The sequence below is a fragment of the Mytilus californianus genome, unplaced genomic scaffold (assembly GCF_021869535.1).
Source record: "Mytilus californianus isolate M0D057914Y unplaced genomic scaffold, xbMytCali1.0.p SCAF_4, whole genome shotgun sequence".
Taxonomy (NCBI): domain Eukaryota; kingdom Metazoa; phylum Mollusca; class Bivalvia; order Mytilida; family Mytilidae; genus Mytilus; species Mytilus californianus.
Genome location: NW_026262690.1, coordinates 35,007,985 through 35,030,554, shown reverse-complemented (window position 1 = coordinate 35,030,554; position 22,570 = coordinate 35,007,985). Strand labels below are relative to the sequence as shown.

The window sequence follows — 22,570 nt, the reverse complement described above, 5'->3', positions numbered from 1 at the left end:
AATCCGGGGCGATTTAGTTTTAACGCATTTTATTTGCAAAATTAGCAAAAGGGTTGGAAACAAACTGAAACAACATTAGTGACGTCATCTCCATGTACAGATATAAACACAAAAACTCTGTACCTAGAAGTTTTTGTCGTGTAAAATGGGTGGGTTAACTCACAAACTGATATGTAAGTTTATTAGTCAGCGAACCAGTTTACACACCAAAAAATCTCCAGAAAAAAAATGTGTCTAATCCTCATATTTCTTGACCGATATAGTTTTATTCCTTCTTTTTCATTTAAAGTCTTTTTAGACCGGCGAATATCATTAGTGTTTATCGCGCATGGATACATTTTACACAGAGACAACGAAAGTAGTTTCGCCAAGTTACATGGTTTATCGAAGTGTAAACCTAGGAAAGAAATTCTAACAGACCAATCACATTTATTGATATGCTAATAATATAACAATTATTTAATAATGACGAAAACATAATAGGAGTGCATATAAGTCAAAAACAAACACAAGATATAAAGAGGAAGAAAACAGAATATAAGTGCACAAGTAGATAAGGCTAGCCTGGAGTGAAGTGAAGTGAGAGCAATAAATCATGGTTTAGTGTTTGAAGAATGTGTGCAATGAGTCCGCAAGCGTAACAAAATGGACGACATGGCCTAAAATATAACACAAGGGTAACATACAAGTTTTTTTTCTTTTATCTTGAAAACCGCTATAGAAAGAGAATTGTTTGGAATCACAAAATTTAAGTACTGTCTATTTACATCAAAATTGTAAGATGACTATTTATAGGAATAATTTTCCTTGATTGACGTTTCTTTTTTATTTTGTGTTTTGTCTATTTTTTTGAAAATTATAATAGATAGAGAGAATCTTTCAATCAATTATTATAGCGAAAATGATCAATGAGAAAGCAAAGATCTACAAATAATTCCACATGATTGAAAGCGGCAATTGACCCTTTTTTACCCAAGTATGTTCTATTTTTGGCCAAGTTGGCCATGTTGTTCCGCAGGCGGGCTCATCGCACATATTCTTTATAGTAGATACCCTTATTTATTTCTCTCACTTCACTACACTCCAGGCTTACCTTATCTTATATATACTTTTGCACATTATATTCCATTTTCTTCTTCCTATATCTGTTGTTTGTTTTTGAATTGCATGCACTCCTATTTTGTTTTCGTCATTATCAAACAATTCTTAAATTAATAGCATATCAACAAAAACTTGAATATGATTAGTCTGTTCGATTTTCTTTCCTGGGTTTTACACTTCGATAAACCATGTCGCCAAAACTACTTCTGTTGCCTCTGTGTAAAATATATTCATGGGCGATACACACGAAGGAAATCGCCGGTCTAAAAATACTTTAAATAAAAAATAATGAATAAAAATGTATCGGTTACGAATTATGAGTATTAAACACATTTTGTATGCCCCGCCGCTAGGCGATGGAGGCATTGAGTCTAGTCCTTGTCTGTCAGTCCAGCCCCTCCGTCGCGTACGTTCCCAAAATAGGTTCCCGTCCTCTAACTTTAGTTTGCCTCAACCAAATGTTATAAAACTTATACACTATGCTTATTACCACAAAACTCAGATCAAATTTGAAATTGAATGGCGTCACTTTTACCGTTCTTGAGTTATGCCCCTTTACAAATAGACAAAGTGCTAAATCTGTCGTTTCCGTTCTCTACATTTAGTTTGCCTCAACCAAATGTTATTAAACTACTACACAATGTTTATTACTTCAAAACACAGATCAAGTTTGAAATTGGGTGGCATCACTTTTACCGTTCTTGAGCTATGCCCCTTTACAAAAACAAAAAACAAACAATATCCCTAATTAAGTGTCCAATCCCTTTTTCTAAATTTGCAAATAAAATGCGTTAAAACTAAATTGAATGAAGGCAAGTTTGTTTCACTTTGGCAAAAAGGTTTAAAAAAAGAAGATTTTTGTAAAATTTAATGAACAGCGACGGGCGCAAAGTGAGGAGAAAATCTCACTTAACCCTATGGGTCAGGTGAGCTAAAAATCTGTGATAATGAATCTTAATCCGAAATCACAAATTACAAAAAAAACTGTGATAAAAAATTCCACAAATTCGTTATCACGAATATAATCCGTTATAACAAATAATGCGATTCGTTACAACGATTTTAATTCGTTATCACAAATTACAAAAAAATGTGATAACGAATTTAATTCGTAATTACGAATTATAAAATCTGTTATAACGATTTCCACCAATTCATTATCACAAATTTAATCTGTTATAACAAATTATACAATGATAACGATTAGAATCCGTGATTTCGAATTCAAATTATATTTTAGGAAGGTCCTAAATGGGCTAATTGGTCAGTCAGAAATTTTTACTCGGTTCCTGGTTTTCGAAACTTATTATACTAATATATGTAAACATTATGTCGATGGCTTCCGTAAAACTTCATCACTATGATATATCCACTTGGAATATACATGAATGGAATTCTGGAGGTATGTCCAGTGCACGATGTAGTGACGATATCGCCGATATTGTCAACTTCGTTCATGATTTATACCTGCTCGCAACATTGTATTACTTGTTGTCTTACTTGTTGTCTACATCGTTGATATCGCCGACATCGTTCTTCTTGCTGTGTACATCGCCCCCTTTCCTGTCTACATCGTTGACATTGTCAACACCGTGACGACATCGTCTACATCGTCCCCCTTTCCTGTCTTCATCGTTGACATCGCCGACATCGTGATGTTGACAACATAGTGACGACATCGCCTACATCGTCCCCCTTTCCTGTCTACATCGTTGACATCGCCGACATCGTGATGTTGACAACATCGTGACGACATCGTCTACATCGTTTTTCTTGCTGTCTTCATTATTGACATCGCCGATATCGCGATGTTAACAATATCATGACGACATCGTCTACATCGTCCCCCTTTCCTGTCTACATCGGTGACATCGCCTACATCGTTTTTTTAAAATAAAGAAGTGTTTAGTTTATCAATTTCAATTTCAAATAATGTATTTATATTACGCCTGTGTCGATGTTCTCAATAGTAGAACTTATTTGGACATTTTTTTAATGTTTGCAAATCTCTATCCTCCTCCTCCTCCTCCTCCTCCACCTCCTCCTCAACAGTGTTTTGACATTGTCTTTTTCGCGATGTCGGCAATGCCAACCATGCAGAGACAAGATGATGAAAGGATATCGACAAAGTAGTACAACACAATGTCGACATCGTTGTATTCAAAATTAACAATGTAAACACGAGTAATGTGTTAGCGATATCGGCAGTGTCAACCATGTAGACAAGAGTATGAAACGATATCGACAACGTTGTACAACATCGTGTCGACATTGTCTACTTCGCGATATCGTCAATGTCAACGATGTAGATTAGAGTATGAAACGATATCGACAACGTTGTACAATATTGTGGCGACATTGCCTACTTTGCGATGTCGACAATATCGGTACTACTTTGTACACTGGACATGAATGTTGAAATTGACAGAAAAAAGTAACACATGGTTGGGTTGAGAATTATAAGAATTAAATACATTTTTTCTAGAGGTTTTCATGTTTAAATTGGACCTCTGACTCACAAACTTTACATAAATGTCATTCTCAGTTTTATTCTGTTTTCAAGTTAATCGGTCCAGTTTTAACAAAAATAATGAAAAGAAAAAAAATGTGCTGAATCCTGTCATACTAGTCGATGTATATAGCGTGCTTGTCGACCACTGGGATTAGGTTAGCGGTTTAATGTGTTCTTTAATCATTGTAATTTTATTTTTTTCGTATTCCTTGTCCATTTGAATTTTATTGTTATACAAGATTAGACTGTTGTCATAGTACTATTGATAATCTTTTGATACATGTTAATAATCAATGAAAACATATTATAGATTGTCCTTCGCAAACTTGACTTATATTTTGATAAAAGTATGAGTTTCATTAAGTCACTGTTAATTATTTAGACCATCAACAATTATTAGACAAGGTTAAAGAAATCCTGTTTATGGTTCGTGTTGATTCATTTGTTAAACTAGACAAAGATAACGCACCCGTTGGCTTTAGAAACAGTAAGGGAGCTACCATTTGATTTTTATGGGGGGCTAGGATGAAAAATTTTGTCCTGCATTTTTTTTTAGTTGTAATCTCTGTCCTGCATTTTTATTTTTCACTCTATTCGGTCCTGCCTTTTTTTAATTAGTTTATCCTGACTTTTTTTACATAAATTGTCATCCTGCCTTTTTTTTTTGCCAAGTTGCTCATCCTGACTTTTTTTTTTTTACTCAAAACTCCTGTCCTGCCTTTTTTTTTCAAATTTCATCCTAGCCCCCCACCCCCATAAAAATCAAATGGTAGCTCCCTAATGTTGAAGGACAACTTAAGATGTTGATTTCTTTTCATGCACATTTGATACTCCTGCAATGATTGTGATTTAATACATTAAGAAAATTAAAATCCATATAATATGTTCTATGATGCTTTAATATGAAAGTTCTAGTTTGAAAACTATTGGAGGAGGTAGCCAGACAAACCATGTACCATGCATATCTCATTATTAAAATTAAATGAGTTCAACAACCCATCATTTGTGTAAAATTTAAAAAGAAAATCAAAATTCTGACACTATGCACACCTTTAGCATATGTACTAACACTCTACATAATTTGATTTTTTTCCTTTGAACTGTAGGAGGGGTAAGCTGAAAAAAAACATAAACCTTATGTGGGACAGACGGACAGATACGGATAAACAATGTTCCGCGACATTTTTGCCACGGGAGCATAAAAAGAGGTGAAATTTACCAAATGCACATTCAAAATTCATCAGTCGAAGAGAAACCAACAAGTATTCTTTGATTATTCTTAAAATCGACAACTTTTAGACACTGGACTACTAGTTTTATAATATGACAGATAAACAAGTTTATTGTATACTAAATACATTTTATATAAAATATAGTATAAATAAAGGCATATGTAACAGAATATTATTTCTTCTGTTCTTGCTTTGATAGACATATTTTATTCCCATTGTAGACTACTACGTTTCGCTTAAACAGGTTGACTGAAAAGTACCACATGACAAACAGAATAAACTCGCATAGCTCAATCACTGTTAAAATGCTAGCACCAAGGAATAATCCCATCTGTCCTCCAACATTGGCTGAAAAAAAACGGAATAGATTAACATGCGGTGTAAATCAACATGGTTAACCCCGTCATATTCTGCATGTTCCTGCCCCAAGTCAAGAGCCTGTAATTCAGTGGTTGTCGTTTATTGCTGTCTGTGATATTTGTTTTTCGTGTATTGTTTTATCATAAACCGGGCTGTTAGTTTTCTCGTTTGAATTGCTTCACATTTTGTCATCTCGGGGCCTTTTATCGCTTACTGAACGGTATGAGTTTGCTCGTCGTTGAAGGCTGTACGGTGACATTTTAGCTGTTTTATCTACGTCACTTTGTCTCTGGTGGATAGTTGTCTCATTGGCAATCACACCACATCTTTTGTTTTATATTGATTATTGAAAAGTATTCCTGCGAAAAAAGGAACTGATACTATAAATACATAAAATAGAATAAATGCGTTTTTATTTAAGTGTGACCACTGTCAAACAAGTTTGCAGTATTGGTGCAAATATGAGATCGTTGGATCCTCGTAGTTTCTTTAAATTGTTTGATTGATAAAGAGATGGTTAACGTTTAGCGGTAAATACTTCATACGCTCGGTGTTCATGGCACATCTTTGATAGTCCCTGTTAAATTCATTTACAACTTCTTTTTTTTTATAAACATTGGGAGATTTAGAGCTTCACATGTAATATATACAGACACATGTCCATTGAAGACCGTATGTTGACCTCAGAAGTCTTTTAATTTTTTTGTGTCGATGGGTTTCTTTTACAACGACATATGCCCATCACCACCTTTAATTCTTGCCAGGACAATAACAGTCGAGGTAAGCAAGCTACCGAGAGACCATTAAGACCGTTAGCAGTTTCGTCAGAGAATATCTACACAATAATTTTCGAAAATTACAGAACAAAAATTTGAAATACACTGAAACACTTACAAAAAACATCTCCAGCATTTTCGTATTTAGGTTTCTGTTCAGTGATTGTCGTCTGCAAATCTTTATAATATAATCTAAGACTTACGTAATTTTTTCTGAAAAAAATAGATGTTATTGATTTGCTTGATAAAGATACAAATAAAAAGGCTTTTTTTCGCATTTTTTTTTTTTTTTTTATATAAAATAAAATTTTCCATAAACATTATTTTTCAGTTTAAAGTTGAAAATAGGAATTATAACTCCGAAGAATGCACTCTTAAACTTTCAAATGCTTAGCGATCTCAAACAGAGTGTGTGAAAACCAAATGGAGCAACATAGCACAAAAAAATCATTTGGTTTCGTATTTTTTGTTTCAAACATAAATCCGAATCATCTGATTTTTAGCTCACCTGGCCCAAAAGGGCCAAGTGAGCTTTTCTCATCATTTGGCGTCCGTCGTCTGTCGTCCGTCGTCCGTCGTCGTCGTCGTCCGTTCACTTTTACAAAAATCTTCTCCTCTGAAACTACTGAGCCAAATAAAACCAAACTTGGCCTAAATCATCCTTAGGGTATCTAGTTTTAAAAATGTATCCGATGACCCGCCCATCAACCAAGATGGCCGCCATGGCTAAAAATATTACATGGGGGTAAAATGCAATTTTTGCTTATATCTCTGAAACTAAAGCATTTAGAGAAAATCTGACATGGAGTCAAAATGTTCATCAGGTCACGATCTATCTGCTCTGATATTTTCTGATGAACAGACAACCCGTTAATGGGTTGCTGCTCCTGAATTGGCAATTTTAAGGAAATTTTGCAGTTTTTGGTTATTATCTTGTATATTATAATAGATAGAGATAAACTAGTTTTAAAAATGTATCCTATGACCCCACCCATCAACCAAGATGGCCGCCATGGCTAAAAATAGAACATGGGGTAAAATGCAGTTTTTGGCTTATATCTCTGAAACTAAAGCATTTAGAGAAAATCTGACATGAAGTCAAATTGTTCATCAGGTCAAGATCTATCTGCTCTGATATTTTCTGATGAACAGACAACCCGTTAATGGGTTGCTGCTCCTGAATTGGCAATTTTAAGGAAATTTTGCAGTTTTTGGCTATTATCTTTAATATTATTATAGATAGAGATAAACTGTAAACAGCAATAATGTTTAGCAAAGTAAGATCTACAAATAAGTCAACATGACCAAAATTGTCAATTGACCCCTTAAGGAGTTATTACCTTCCTTTATGGTCAATTTTTTACAATTTTTCGTAATTTTTTAAAATAGAACATGGGGGTAAAATGCAGTTTTTGGCGTATATCTCCGAAACTAAAGTATTAAGAGCAAATCTGATGGAATAAAAATGTTCATCAGGTTAAGATCTATCTGCTCTAAAATTTTCTGACAAATCAGACAGCCCGTTGTTGGGTTGCTTCCCCTGAATTTGGTAATTTTAAGGAAATTTTGCAGGTTTTGGTTATAATCTAAAATATTATTATAGATAGAGATAAAATGTAAACAGCAATAATGTTCAGCAAAGTACGATTTACAAATAAGTCAAATGACCAAAATTGTCAATTGACCCCTTGAGGAGTTATTGACCTTTATATTCAATTTTTAACATTTTTTTAAAAACGTTTACAAAAATCTTCTGCACTTAATCTACTAGGCCAAATAGAATCAAAATAAGCCACAATTTTCAATAGGGTATCTTGATTGAATAATGTATCCGATGACCCTGCCATCTAACCAACATGGCCGCCATGATTAAAAATAGAACATCGGGGTTTACTATAGAAGTCTATGGGAAAATTGTAAAAAAAACAATTTCAAATGGTCACAACTTGAAAACTAATTTAAATAATGATAAGTAACTATTGTAAGACTACAATGGGATGGCCTGCTTTTAATTTAACTACTGGGTCAAATTAAACCAAACTTGGCCTCAATCATTATTAGGGTATCTAATACTATTTATTGTAATTTTAACCTTTATTTACATGATTTCCAAAACCACAGTAGATACAGATGAGCGACAGGCTCTTGAGAGCCTCTAGTTTAAACTATCATTGCTTTATTTTGTTTTTTTAATTTCAATATTTCGAACTAAACCGAATTCTTTATGTCTATTTGAATAATGAAATTGACCTAGTCTTGTCTTGATTTGAGATGACTTCAAAGAAATAGTCCATAGATACAATATCATGTTGCTGGTTGATACTTGGAAACCTGTTTCCTAAATGCGAAGGGGTATTAGGAATTTTGTTTTATTTGTAACCCTTTATCATGCTCAAAGTGTTTCATATTCTACAAGATTTTGTAATACTTGAAATGATTTTTATACATTATATAGCTGATAAACACTGTCTTACATGTATATAAAATATATATATGTATATTGTCGGAAAATATAAAGTTTATTTGAAAGAACTTTTCTGTTTTGAAGCGAGTAAAAAGGAATTATATATTTCCCGACAATGTTCATATATTATTTATATCCTGCAATTTAACATTGACGCTTTATATATATTTTATTCTTTACCATTGTCTTTGATGACTTAACGCTATCCGCGATGAGGACCGCAAAAAAACAATAATAATATTTATTCAGGTAAAGGCAATATATACAAATACATAATAAGTTTTAGAAACTTAGTTAAATAAAACCATAAAATATAGCAATGGTTGTGACTTTAGGTACCTCTGATGCCTTAACCTAAGGATGACCCATGAAAGCAAACAAGCTTATTTCCAATGGGGTCCTTATAGTCTTGATAATAAAGTAAATGATTTATCATTCAATTTTACAGCAATAAATAGTATCCATGAATCACAGCTTAAAACATTCGTATAAAAAGCAATCTAATAAAATATAAAATCTGCATCTGATATTGACCTGAGTTTACTCATTAGGTGTTTTTTTTTTTTTACTTCAAACTTAAATTTTATTTTTCAATTCACATGAATACCTTTAACATGATCTGGCAAAGCATTCCAGTTTTTAATACCACTAAAAAAGAAAGAAGAAGATTCTACATCTTTGACATTTGGAACATAAAAATTGTAAGCAGTTGTTCTAGTATTCCTAATCGAGGAAGTTCTTGAAAAAAACAATTTTTTATGTATTCTGGACATTTGTCGTGAAAAACATTAAATACATGATTCAGACGAAGTCGTTCCACTCTGTTAAAAACATTCAATAATCCCAATTTTTCAAATTCATTTACAGTGATTCGTTTTCTCTAAGGAAGATATAGTATAAACTTTATAAATTCATTTTGAATAACCTGAAGCTTGTAGATAAACCTTCATACCAACATGCACATGCATAATCAAGATGGCATTGTATTAATGCAGTACACAATGTTTTTTCTAGATTGTTGAGACAAACATTCTTTATATCTATATAAAAAATTAAGTCGCTGATTAGCCTCCTTTATAATAGTATCAACAACTTGTTCACCAGATAAAAAAATGTCCAGCATGATACCTAAATATTTCACATTTGATTTACCATCAATTTTAATATTATCACATTCAACAGAAAAATCTTTTTCATTAACATTTTGAAGTTTTCTCTTTGGTCCAAATTCAGTCTTTCCTAAATGTAGAGACAATTTATTATCAACAAGCCAATCTTTACATGATTTTAACATAAGTGATAGCTTTCTAGAAATGATTTTTGGATCTGAATGTGAAGAAAGAAAAGCCGTATTATCAGCATATAATAAAACCTTACAATCAGGATCAATGCTGATTTGTAAATCATTCACATATATTAAAAACAAAAGTGGCCCCAGTATACTACCTTGGGGGTACACCGCAAGTTACATCAAACACGTCAGAGTTTGTTTTGTTAATATTAACAATCTGTTTCCTGTTTGTCAAATATGAATAAAACCATTCTACAGATCTAATTCCTATCACATTAAGCTTATCACTAATACTTTGTGATCAACCGTATCAAATGCCTTCTGTAGATCGAGTAAAACCATGCCAGTATGAAACATTTTGATTTTATATGATCTGTTAAGTGTATGAGACAGCTACCGGTAGAAAATGAATTTCTAAAACCTGATTGAAATTCATACAAAATATTATTTTCTACTGAAAATGACTCTAATTGTAAACATACAGCATTTTCTAATATCTTTGAAGCAATACTTAAGATACTAACAAGGCAATAATTTTCAGGCTTTAATCGATCCCTTTCTTGAAAAGAGGTTTTATTTTAGCAAACTTTAAATCATCAGGCACAGTTGCTTCTGATATAGACATATTTATTAAAAAATTAATAGGAATCTTAATAATAGGAGCTACGTCTCTTAAAAACTTGGCTGGTATACCATCTAAACCTGTGCTTTTTTGTAATGTTTAGATTACACAACTCTTTAAATACAAAATCTTCAGAAATATGTTTAACATTAATACATTTTTATCTGTTTTTCTTATGTTATAAATTTTTTTCACAATAATAGATGCCGCTTGAAAAATCTTTTTTGGATTCGGTAGTTTTTCAACCAACTTTGCAGCAATGTTGGTAAAAAAAGTTATTAAACTGGTTGGCTATTTTAACAATACCAAAACAATTCTCTCCTTCAATGTTGAGAATGATATTGCAATCAGATTAAGTGTTTTGTTGATATCCTAGATTTTTAAATTGAAACAAGATTTTCATAGGATTTCCTTTGTTTTCGGCGTCAATGCTGTCGTTGAAATAATCAGCTTTTGCTGTCTTGCATTGATTTTGCACTAAATTACGTTATTTACTAATGCAATGATTAATAGTCTTCATTTTTTTCAGATTTTTTAAAAGTTGCTAGGTAAGAGTCTCTTTGATGAATATTGTCTAAAATCTCCTGGGTTATCCACGGTTCTGTTTTCTGTTTCACACGAATTTCTTTCTTGTCTTGTCTAATATGTCTATAAAAATGTCTTTAAACGCCAGCCATGCCACGTTGATGTTACATGAATAGAAACACTTACCCCAATCAGCTTGTGATAGTAAGGACAAAAACTCCTCTTTATCGTAGTTCTTATTTGATCTGATTTTCACATTAGTCTTTTGCTTAAACACGCACTTCTATTGTTTTATTGTGCAATAGATTAAGAAATGATAACTAAGACCAGTACCTGAATGGCATATCTTTTCTTTTGAGTAAAACTAATATGGTGAAAAATGATTTAGTCTTGTTGGTAACCCTTGTTGATTCTGCAATAATCTGCTTTAAACCGAACAAATTGATAACTTTGATGTATGCCTGGTACAGACCATTATTTTTTTACCCTGGATCAGATGTTAAAATCTCTCATTATAATTATCTCACAATCAACTCTTAACTGACAGAGAATGAACTCTAGGCGTTCAGTTAAATTTGATTGCTTAGGGAGTCGATAACATGTTCCAACAATAATGGGTTTTGTTTTTGGCAGAAGTAGTTCTAGCAACAAAATTTCGTCTAAATCAGAAACATCTTGGAGCTGTATTTGAGTAAAAGCTAGGTCTTCTCTGATGTATTTACATACACCACCTCCATGGCGATTACGATCCTTTCGCACAAGTGAATAGCCGTTAATATTAACCTCTGTATTTGAGACTAATTGGTCTAACCATGTTTTAGTAATGGCTATTATCGCACCTCTGGTCTCGTTTGCAATTATCTGAAGCTCGTGTATTTTTGTCTCTCCTTGACGGAATCAAAAAGCGAGACATAGGTATGCTGTTTCCGGTGTCGGCGGCGGCGTCAACAATGTATTAGTTTGTGATTATGTTTAGTTTATGGTGAACCACTAGTAGTAGGTCAATGATATTTGGTATGCAGTTGTATTAGCACTGGCACATCTCATTTCCATGGAGATTATTTAGCCCTGCCTCCTCAGTCATGGTCTATTGACTTTGAAACTTTTGTTTAGTTTACATTATTAGTTTGTGATTAGGTCAGTTTATGGGGAACCACTAGTGGTAGGTCAATGATATTTGGTATGAAGTTGTATAAGCATTGGCATATCTTATTTCCATGGAGATTATTTGGCACCGCCATCTCAGTCATGGTCTACTGACTTTGAAACTTTTGCTTAGTTTACATGTATTAGTTTGTGATTAGGTCAGTTCAAGGGGAACCATTAGTGGTAGGCCAATGTTAGTCGGTATGCAGTTGTATAAGCATTAGCACATCTAATTTCCATGTTGTATACAACTGCATACCAACACCAATTTACATGTCCACGGCTGTTATTCGGTATATCGAGAAAAAGGATCGTGAAGAAAATCTTATCGAGAAAACACATGCAAAGTCAATAAATTAATAATCTAATTTAATCAATAATAATGACAAATATTGGAAAAATAAAACTGTCCGTCAAAATGGTTCAACATTATGATCAGTATTCAAGAAAAATCAAGGCTTAAAAGTACACAGATTTTACAAAACTACAAAAGGCAGATTGCTCATCGAAATTACAGAGAAATAAAAATGTAAATAAACATGATTTTTTTTCAAATTTTTAATGCATAAAGTACTATTTTCTTACAAATATCGTTCAATATTACTGTTTTGAATAGTTCTTAAACTTATTTTGATTTAGTTTAATCAAAAACTTTGCAAAAATAGTAATATTTGTAAAAATTTGATATTTCGGATCGTGAAAGATCGGGTACCGCATTTTGAGGATCGTGAAAAGGATCGTGAAAGATCTGTTGCTACTTATTCGTTATTACAAATTGGGCGGGCAACCTAAACAGACATACTTGGTTAACGTGGCCATATCTGGGATCCAACAGCCAAAACTGTGTTAACATACATCACAGACATATAACACAACTGAATTTAACGTATAAACACACTTACAATTAAATCAAACAAAGACGCCCACAAAAAATTTTTGTAGTTGATAATACAGTCAGTATAGTAAAGCATAATTACGGATTCCCTTAAGTGCCATGTAAATAAAAATATTTTCGTTTGCCGGATATTTAATCAGGCGCGCACTAGTTTGAAACATCGTGCGCATGACTTTTTAGATCGTGCACACGACTTTCAAACTTGTGCGCATGATTTTCAAACTGGCGTGCACAACTTCAAACACGTGCTCACGACTTTCAAAAATGGTGCGGGGGCGCACGACTTTCAAAATGGTGCACATGACTTTAAAGAACTTGTGCCCACGACTTTCAAGAACTGGTGTGCACGACTTTGAAACTCGTGCACACCAGTTTGAAAGTCGTGAGTACCAGTTTGAAAGTCATGCGCACCAGGTTGAAAGTCGTGCGCGCCAGTTTGAAAGTCGAGCGCACCAGTTTTTGAAAGTTGTGCGCACCAGTTTTTAAATGTTGTGCGCACGAGATTAAAAGTCGTGCACACGAGATTAGATGCCGTGTGCATGAGTTTCAATGTCGTGCGCACAATTTTTCAAACTGGTGCGCACCTAAATAAATCTCCGGCAAACGAAAATATTTATATTTACATGGCACTTAAATGGCTCCGTACTGGGCTCCTTACATAATGACATATTCACTTTCCCGATAAAATACAAAATAAGTAAAAATATAGATACTATGGCATACAAAATTAAAACAACACTATAAAAACCTCATGTGTGCGAATCGTATCTCTGGTCCCACCCGCAAAAGGAACGCCAAAAGCAAAAAACCTGAAAGCTGGATGCACATATACCGAACCACGTCACGAGGCATATTAAAGACAAATAAAGATAAAACTGTAAAGTAGATAAAATGCTACACAGAGTCAGCACCTAGAATCTATAACTCAAGACCATCCTGTAATATTTGTTAAGTAGATACTGAATATTTATTTACTAGGTATTGGTACTTTCCAGTGATTTTTTTGTGTGAAAAAGGACGAGACGTTCTTTCACAAAACCCTGGCTCATTGATGTTTTACTCGGGCACTGAAAACGTGTTACAAACTATTAACAGCAGCTACAATCCTGAAAATCGTATGAGTTGAGAAATGTATACTCCATATGCGGAAAAAGTTGATCAATCGCTGCTAAGATGATGAAAATATATAATTTTAAAATTGAAATCATCTCGTTTGTTATAGACTCTGGTGTTGAGATGCCGCTGTAATCAAATTCGGGATATATGTCTAAAATTGATGCCGAAGAAGCTGTATATGTGGTGTCCGTGACTATTAATGGGACCCAATCAGAAAAGTTTGTATTGTAAATGGAAAGAACATCTTCAATACACCTGTATGTAAAATTTAATGAGATAGCTCCTTTGATCTAACCCTTACGACAACCAAAACTTACACATTAAAATATTTCCAGGGGTAGACCATCAGACCCCTCTCGTTTCACTCATTCGTGGATGCATTTAGCATTATACATACAAAGATATTTACTTTTCGACAATTTACGCTCCTGGAGGTCTTATTATCTTGGATGCCTAGTTACATGTAGCATAATTGCCTCATAAATGAAAACAGGTCTAAATATATATCACAAAAAAATGAAAGCATTAATGAACGTTCTTATTAAGTAATTACACTCTTCAACCAATTACAAGTATATCAATTGGTAAAAGAAATGTGGTTTTCTGATCATTAAGTCTGGTGACGCCTTGTCCTTCACGATCAAAATAATGCGTTGGATGATCTTTCATGATCAATTTTGATTAAAATTCCACAAAATTATACTTTTCCAAAAGTAATATGAACTTTTTCAAGTCATTACATACTAGTACTTTCATTTTACTGGACTATCTGACACAATCAAGATTAAGTTTCAAATATATCATGATATATCGGAATTTGACCATTATAGATAAAAAAAAAAACGCGATTTTTCTTAATGATTCTCATGTGTCATTCCCGTGTGTCGCCTTTTGTGTTTTCTTAAAGAGTACTGCAATTTTTCTTCAACTTAGTGCACAGTATTATCAAGGAAGTTGAATCATTTTTACAGACATAATTTTTTTTTCTGATTTGTTCCACCTATTGAAAATACATCAGATTTTTCACAGATTTTGAAGTAAGAATTGAGACTAGTCGTTTTCTGAATGTACCTGTAATGGATCGTTTATGCAAAGTGTGTGATCAATGTATTGAGGACGAGTTCGACTTTATTCTTGTGTGTTCGGCATATAGAGACTTGCGGGTAAAGTTTATAAAACAATACTACTGGTATATATCGAGCGTATTTAAACTGATACAGTTGTTTATATATACTCTACAAAATGTTAAGCAGTTGCCTTTTTTGGGAAAATTTATTATCCTGGCTTTTAAAATCAAGGACAGTATTTTACAAAAATAATTAACATTCTTGGTCTACATGTTTTATTGCAATTATAACTTGTTGTTTCTTGTTTACACCGATGAGCTGTAAAGCTTAAGGTAATAAAGTATATATATTGGTTTGAAGTAGAATTACACTTAATTGCATTTACGATCCGATACCAGATCTTTCACGATTCGATCGCAATGCTTGACCACCGTTAGTTATTCTTTCACGATCATTTTCTCGATATACCGAATGACACCCGTGATGTATAATATTTCGAAAGAAAGTTGTCAATCTAAATTTATGGAATGCAGCCCTTAAGAAAGATACGTGACATAACTGTATGTTGGACACTAGTTTTCTGGAACAAAAAAATGAATTCCATTGTAAATCTTGAAGCTTCAAAATTTAAGATTCCATACAAATATTTTTATCACAGACAAAATCACCAAAATTCATACATACTTGATATGTTCCTCTGTCTCGTTCAGTACTTTTACAAGCGATTTTGACATAAAGTCAGACGGAAATTTCCCAAATGACAATTTTGTATCATAAGCTGTATATTGACAGGAAATAGGACAGATACATGTCTGACCTGTCTGCAGAATCTCCCCTGAAATGTAAACGAACAAAAAAATGTCTGACCTGTCTGCAGAATCTCCCCTAAAATGTAAACGGACAAATACAAGTCATATCCGTCTGTAGTATCTCCCCTGAAATGTAAACGGACAAATACAAGTCATACCCGTCTGCAGAATCTCCCCTGAAATGTAAACGGACAAATACATGTCTGACCTATCTGTAAAATCTCCCCTGAAATGTAAACGAACAAAAAATGTCTGACCTGTCTGCAGAATCTCCCCTAAAATCTAAACGGACAAATACAAGTCATACCCGTCTGCAGAATCTCCCCTGAAATGTAAACGGACAAATACATGTCTGACCTGTCTGTAGAATCTCCTCTGAAATGTAAACGGACAAATACATGTCTGACCTGTCTGTAGAATCTCACTTGAAATGTAAACGGACAAATGCATGTCTGACCTGTCTGCAGAATCGTCCTTGAAATGTAAACGGACAAATACATGTCTGACCTGTCTGTAGAATCTCCCCTGAAATGTAAACGGACAAATACATGTCTGACCTGTTTGCAGAATCTCCCCTGAAATGTAAACGGACAAATACATGTCTGACCTGTTTGCAGAATCTCCCCTGAAATGTAAACGGACAAATACATGTCTGACCTGTCTGTAGAATCTCCCTTGAAATGTAAACGGACAAATACATGTCTGACGTGTGTGCAGAATCGTCCTAAAATGTATTATGTCTGTTATGTAAAAGATAAAAATGCATGCTATACAGATTGCAATCTTTCTTTGTATAATATGAAAAAAAGAATGTTAATTAAGCATTTTTGTTAATCATTTACACATAACATGGAAGTATTATACTGACTTCCATGCTGATACACACTAAACACGTACATAAATTTGCCAGGTATCTTTACAATATAATGGACAAAATGTAGCATTTTTTACTACTTTACTTCTTCAGCACAAAACATACCTCCCACAACTATCAATAGCGTGACGTTGATTCCTTACAACGCTTGCCCCCTTTTTTCAAACAAAAAAGGTACGAGCCAAGTGCATATCTTTAAGCTTGTAAATCTATAGAGATATACTTAAAATCAGTGTAGAAAAAAACACAAACATATAACACTAGTACACGGAAAACAATGCCAAAATCATACCGTATAACGAATGTTCGAAAGTACTGTAAATCAAACTCAAAGTATCCGCTGTTATTGACATCATGATATCCTATACTAAAATTTTGGCGACTGTACTTCGAAATAGGTTTCATACATCAGAGGCTTCTCAAGCTCTGCTATACCGATAGTTAATTTGCTTGGTATTACATTGTCATAGTTCAATTAGAAAGTTTTTCATGTGCAGCTGTTAAATTTCAATATTAGGAAGTACACGCGTCTTTGAATGTAGCTTTTTTTTTAGGTTCAGTAAGATTTACAGAACAAAATCATATTGTCTTTATTGTTGTGTTGTTATCTGTTTTGAATTAATTTAATGATATGCATAAGTGTACATAATTGGCATTATTATATTGTAAGCATTTTTGACAAAATGGTATAGATAAAGGTGAGGAAACAATACGATGTGTACGTTAAAATAATCTTTGCACTATCGTCTCACTTGCACTGATAAGTATAAACCATGGAAAAACATTATTCCTCACAGAAACCATATATGCACAGTGATAGTTCGGGGTCTACATTGGTGGTGAAACTTCAATGTGTGCAAAACGTATCAAATGAAATCATATACTTGTAACGGAGAGATAAGGAAGCAGACATTCGCATCCGCAGGACAGAGAAATCGATAATTACTCATAATATATATAAGTAGTTTGGGAAACTCTCGCAAAGACGTTAATAACGCAAACTTTTTTCTTCTAAAACAGCTACTATCTATGTAAACTCATTGATCCCTTGAATAAACATACATGTTTTCTTAAAGGTTATCAATTTAACACCGTAGTAAGATGTTTGAATATTGTTTTTATCGGTACTAATATTGGTTTTGTGTTTGCTATACAATTAAACATACAATGAAAATCCTGTCGATACTATATACTTATGTTTTGGCATTGCACAACGTTATGCTTTTCTAAGACTGTTTATGATGTCTTTTAACTAAACCTGTTGGATATGTCCTGATTGAAACTTAGGAAAAACATGATTCCTTTATAAGTTGTAATTACATTTGAATTAGCTTTCAGTAGCTGCAAGTACTCTTATACTAGTATCGTTACTTTGTGTCTTTTGTCTTTATGTTAGTTTTTTGTGGTGTTTCATGCCAATCTGATGAATAAAGTCATTTCCAACTGTATTTTACAGTTAGTTTTTATGTTGTGCTAATTCAACTCAGAGGAAGGGGAGGTTTGAGCACACACAAACATGTTAATGCTCGGCACATCTTGTATGTGTCTTTACCAAGTCAGAAGCCTGTAATTCTTTAATTTTAATTGTTTGTCGTTGATTGTTACATGACTGATAAATTAGTTTTTTCGTTTTTTGTTCTGTCCTTAATAATGTTTTTTTAGTACATTTCTTCCTACGACTTCTAAGGCATGTACTTTTTCGCAAATGTATAATAATATAGGATCCATTTGTCTTCAGATAACCTTTGTATTGAACTTTACGTTATGTTGACTCTGTTAGAAATGAAAGAAATTGTATTTTTTGTGATTTAAGTGTGATAGAGGATGAATTTAATTTCATCCTACAATGTAGCAGATATACTGATTTGCGTAAAGATATATCAAGAAATATAACTGGTCTAGGCCATCAACTTTTAAGTTAATAGAATTATTGTCTGGTGAAACCCAAACAACTTTGTAACTTAGGAAAATATATACATTTCTCTTTTAAATTAAGAAACAGTTTATTGTAAAGATATTTTGTAAATATGAAACTTTTGACGTCACCTATTGTTATCTATACATATTGTTAATATTGTTTGTAATATTCCATATATATATATTTATCATATACCCATAGAAAATAATAGTATAATTGCACCCCATGATAAAACTTATTTGTACATATATTTATTCATTAAATTTGAAGAATTGCCTTAGCCGTGTGATATGACTTTTGTTATCAACTGCTCCCGGTTTATATCAACTGCTTCCGTTTCATATCAACTGCTTCCGGTTATTATCGCATGCTTTTCTGTAACGTTATCGCACGACAGTTCGACGTCATTCGGCAAATTCCGGAAAATGTACCTCAATGGTACGTTTTTTTTAGTAAAACATAACAAAGTTGGAGAAAAAGAAAATATTAATAATGAGGAAAATATATTCTTAAAAATACAAAACAAATATTACAACAAATGCATTGTTTCAAAGTTTTAAAAATAGTTTTGTCTGTATGTCTTCTGCTGAAGTATATGATAAAAAGAACATAACATGTCGTTTTTCATATCAGACCCCTTATCAGCCCATGGTCAAAATCATTCCTCGAGCCTGTCGGCTCTCGGGCTGATAACATGACCTAGGGCTGATAAGGGGTCTGATATGAAAAAGGTCATGTTATAATCTATATATATACGGTTTTTGAGTACACTGATTAGCCGTAAGTTTTGAATGATTGTGGTGTTAAAAAGAAGCTTAGGACTAGGATATATATCATAAAACTTGTTTGTCATTAGAAAATATTGACAAAAATCCCAATTTGCATAACATTTGACAATTTTTCCGCTTTCCTATTTTCTGAGATTTCATGATAAAAAATTAGTTTTTGACTCAATATAGTTATTTCTGGTAATGAAATTTTGTCAGTTTCCATATAAAATTGTGTTTGATATGTTTAAAATAGAGTAACATTTGATAATTTTTTCCCGGTTTCCTATTATCGGAGATTTTATGATAAATTCGTAGTTTTTCCTCAAAATACTTCTGTCTGGTAATAAAACTTTGTCAGTTTTCGTAAACAATTTTGTTTGTTATGTTTTAAAATTTTTCGGTTTCCTATTTTCGGAGATTTTATGATAAATTTTAGTTTTCGCCTCAAAATACTAATTTGTGATCATAAAAATTTGTCAGTTCCTAGAAATGTTTTTGATGTTTCAAAAAGAGTTGGTATCTAGTTTTCATTTATTCTTGATAACAAAGCCTAGACACGGGGTCTGCATTTAGATCAGATTGACACTACTAACCGTGTATTGAAATAAACCACGCCTACGCATAGTAAGCTATTCCATACTATAATACATTAGACTTGAACACTTTAAAATTATTTATGTTATATATGAATAGATTGTTTTGCTTTTATACCTTAAAACCTTAGAATATATCTTTTCCCTGCGTTTTTCTATGTTTATTGTGAATTATTTTATTTTGTCACACATCTTTTACGACTTTACGATGTATATGACAATGAACTATTTGATGGTATGTTAACTTAATAATTATTACCATGAGCCTTTGTACCAGATATGCCTGACTGGTGTTCCAACACGTTAACTCACAAGATCGCAATGGACAAGAAGACTTGTAACCTCCAATAGGACACAGTGTTTTCTTACTAGAAGCAGACCATACTTTGCTTTACTCTAAACAATGATGTAACAAATACAACATTTAAAGTCTTTGGATTGACTTGGCTGAGAATCAAATAGCAACCTCCCGTACTTGAGGTGTGCACACCACCACTATCTCAATCAATCAAATGCTTTGTGAATGAGCTCCCAGATATTTTTTCTCTATATAAAGTCCCGAAATTAACCAAATAGAGGTTACACCTGAACTCTATAGAAATGTAACAAAAGCGGATACTCGATATAGGTTCAATAATTAACAAACGAATTTTCTTTACATTTTGTTTATTTCTGTTCATTTTTTTTTATGTTTCCTGTAATCTGTTGCCACTTCAAGTTGACAATCGCGTCAGATATTATGGTTGCCTCTTTATGATTTAGTTTGTTTATGCACATTAAATAACTTACAAAATCGAATTTTCATCATATTGGTAATTTCTGTTATATTAAATCAACTGTAAAGCCGTCAGTCTATTTTGAAAAACTTTATGGTGTAGATCCTGTCAATGCTTATACTTTGGCATTGAACAAGGTCATAGTTGTTATTGGCTTTCAACTAGTTGGAACATCAGTGTCTACAAATAATCTCAGATCGGCACTTTAAGTCTAGTTTTTATTTTAGTCGTTTTTTGTGCTTTGTATCGAATAGATTAGTCAAGGCCTTTTCTACTGATTTTTACAGGTTGTACTGTTACAACACTGTCCCAGGTTTAGGGAGGGTTGTGCGCCCGCAGACATGTTTAACATTTTGTATGTGATTGTCCCAAGTCAGGAACCTGTTATTATGTTATTGTTGTTAGTTGCTTTAAATCATATTTATAAAAACAAGAAGATGTGGTATGATTTCCAATAAGACAACTATCCACCAAAGTTCAAATGAAGTGGATGTAAGCAGTTGTTTGTTGTGTATTGATTTACACAATACATAAAATAAGATGTTGGTTTATTCGTTTGATTTACTATTATTCGTTTGGTTTATACATAAAATAAGCTGTTGGTTTATTCGTTTGATTTAATAAGTGTAGTATTTTTCATTTGTCATGTCAGGTCTTTTATAGCTTGTTATACGGTATGGGTTTTTGCTCATTGCTGAAGCCCTTACATCAACGTCATTTTGTCTCTTGTGGAAAGCTGTCTTATTTGCAAACATACCACATCTTATTATTATTATATAGAAACACATGTATTTTCCAAGACCGTTTGTTGGGTGACAGATGTCTATTTAAGGTGAACTTGCATTGTTGAATTACTGTCTCTGACGATTACCAACCATCTGGCTGGACTCATAGAATGTCAATTGGGTTGACCAAGATGCAAGTACAGTGTGATTATATCAAATACGATTATTATACCATACTGAGACATCGGATGTCTAATGTCTGATGTGACATCGATCATACAATGTAAAACGCATACAATGTATAAGTTGGTGGTACTTGATAATACAGAGCCGAAAAATTTTCCGTGAATAGAATACCTGAATTACACCAATGAAGGTACAGTACAATTAAAACCAATGGCAATTAAACGTTGCGTTGTTGACAGGCTAACTACTTACACACACCCTTTATTAGAAGGTAAGTTATAAAATCAAATGAAAACAAGGGATACAAGGTGCCTTGTATACTTTTTGGTAGTGGGAAGTTCTGAAGTAAGTTTTTGTAGATTCGCGAATGTATTGTGGGATTATACATGTCAGTTTTATTACTCATGTAATTTTATTTCGTTTGTAACTTACAATAAGCTGGACGAAAACACTCTGCATATCTTTCTTTTGAGCAATACTTTCCTGTAGCTGAAAAACAGTGAAAAAATCTTAACAATTAAAACGTTTTTTGACAATCGGATGTGCTGCAGTCGTGTTTAAATCGATGATTCTTGTTTTTTTCTAATTTTCATTCAAATCACAAGTAGGTAACTAATGATAAAAGTCATTTTTTAACGCTCAATTGTTTTGAATATCCAAGTGGACAGTATTTGTTAAATGGAAGTAGAACTATACAAAGCATGACGAAATTGCAAACAAATCAAACCCTACGAAAAATTTATTAACAAGAAAAACGAATTATCAAGTAGTAAAAATTTGCTTTAGTATCGCTTTCAAAGATCCACATCTGA

At 33.0% G+C, this 22,570-nt stretch overlaps 1 long non-coding RNA gene across 1 annotated transcript; it reads right to left on the bottom strand.

Annotated features, from left to right (window-relative positions):
* Window positions 1-5,005: 5,005 nt before the first annotated feature.
* On the bottom strand, window positions 5,006-22,241 carry LOC127698253 (uncharacterized). Its single transcript, XR_007980773.1, has 4 exons — window positions 22,191-22,241; window positions 15,792-15,942; window positions 6,100-6,194; window positions 5,006-5,193 (listed from the first exon to the last, which is right to left on the bottom strand). It is a non-coding gene; the product is annotated as an uncharacterized LOC127698253 (long non-coding RNA).
* Window positions 22,242-22,570: the final 329 nt, after the last annotated feature.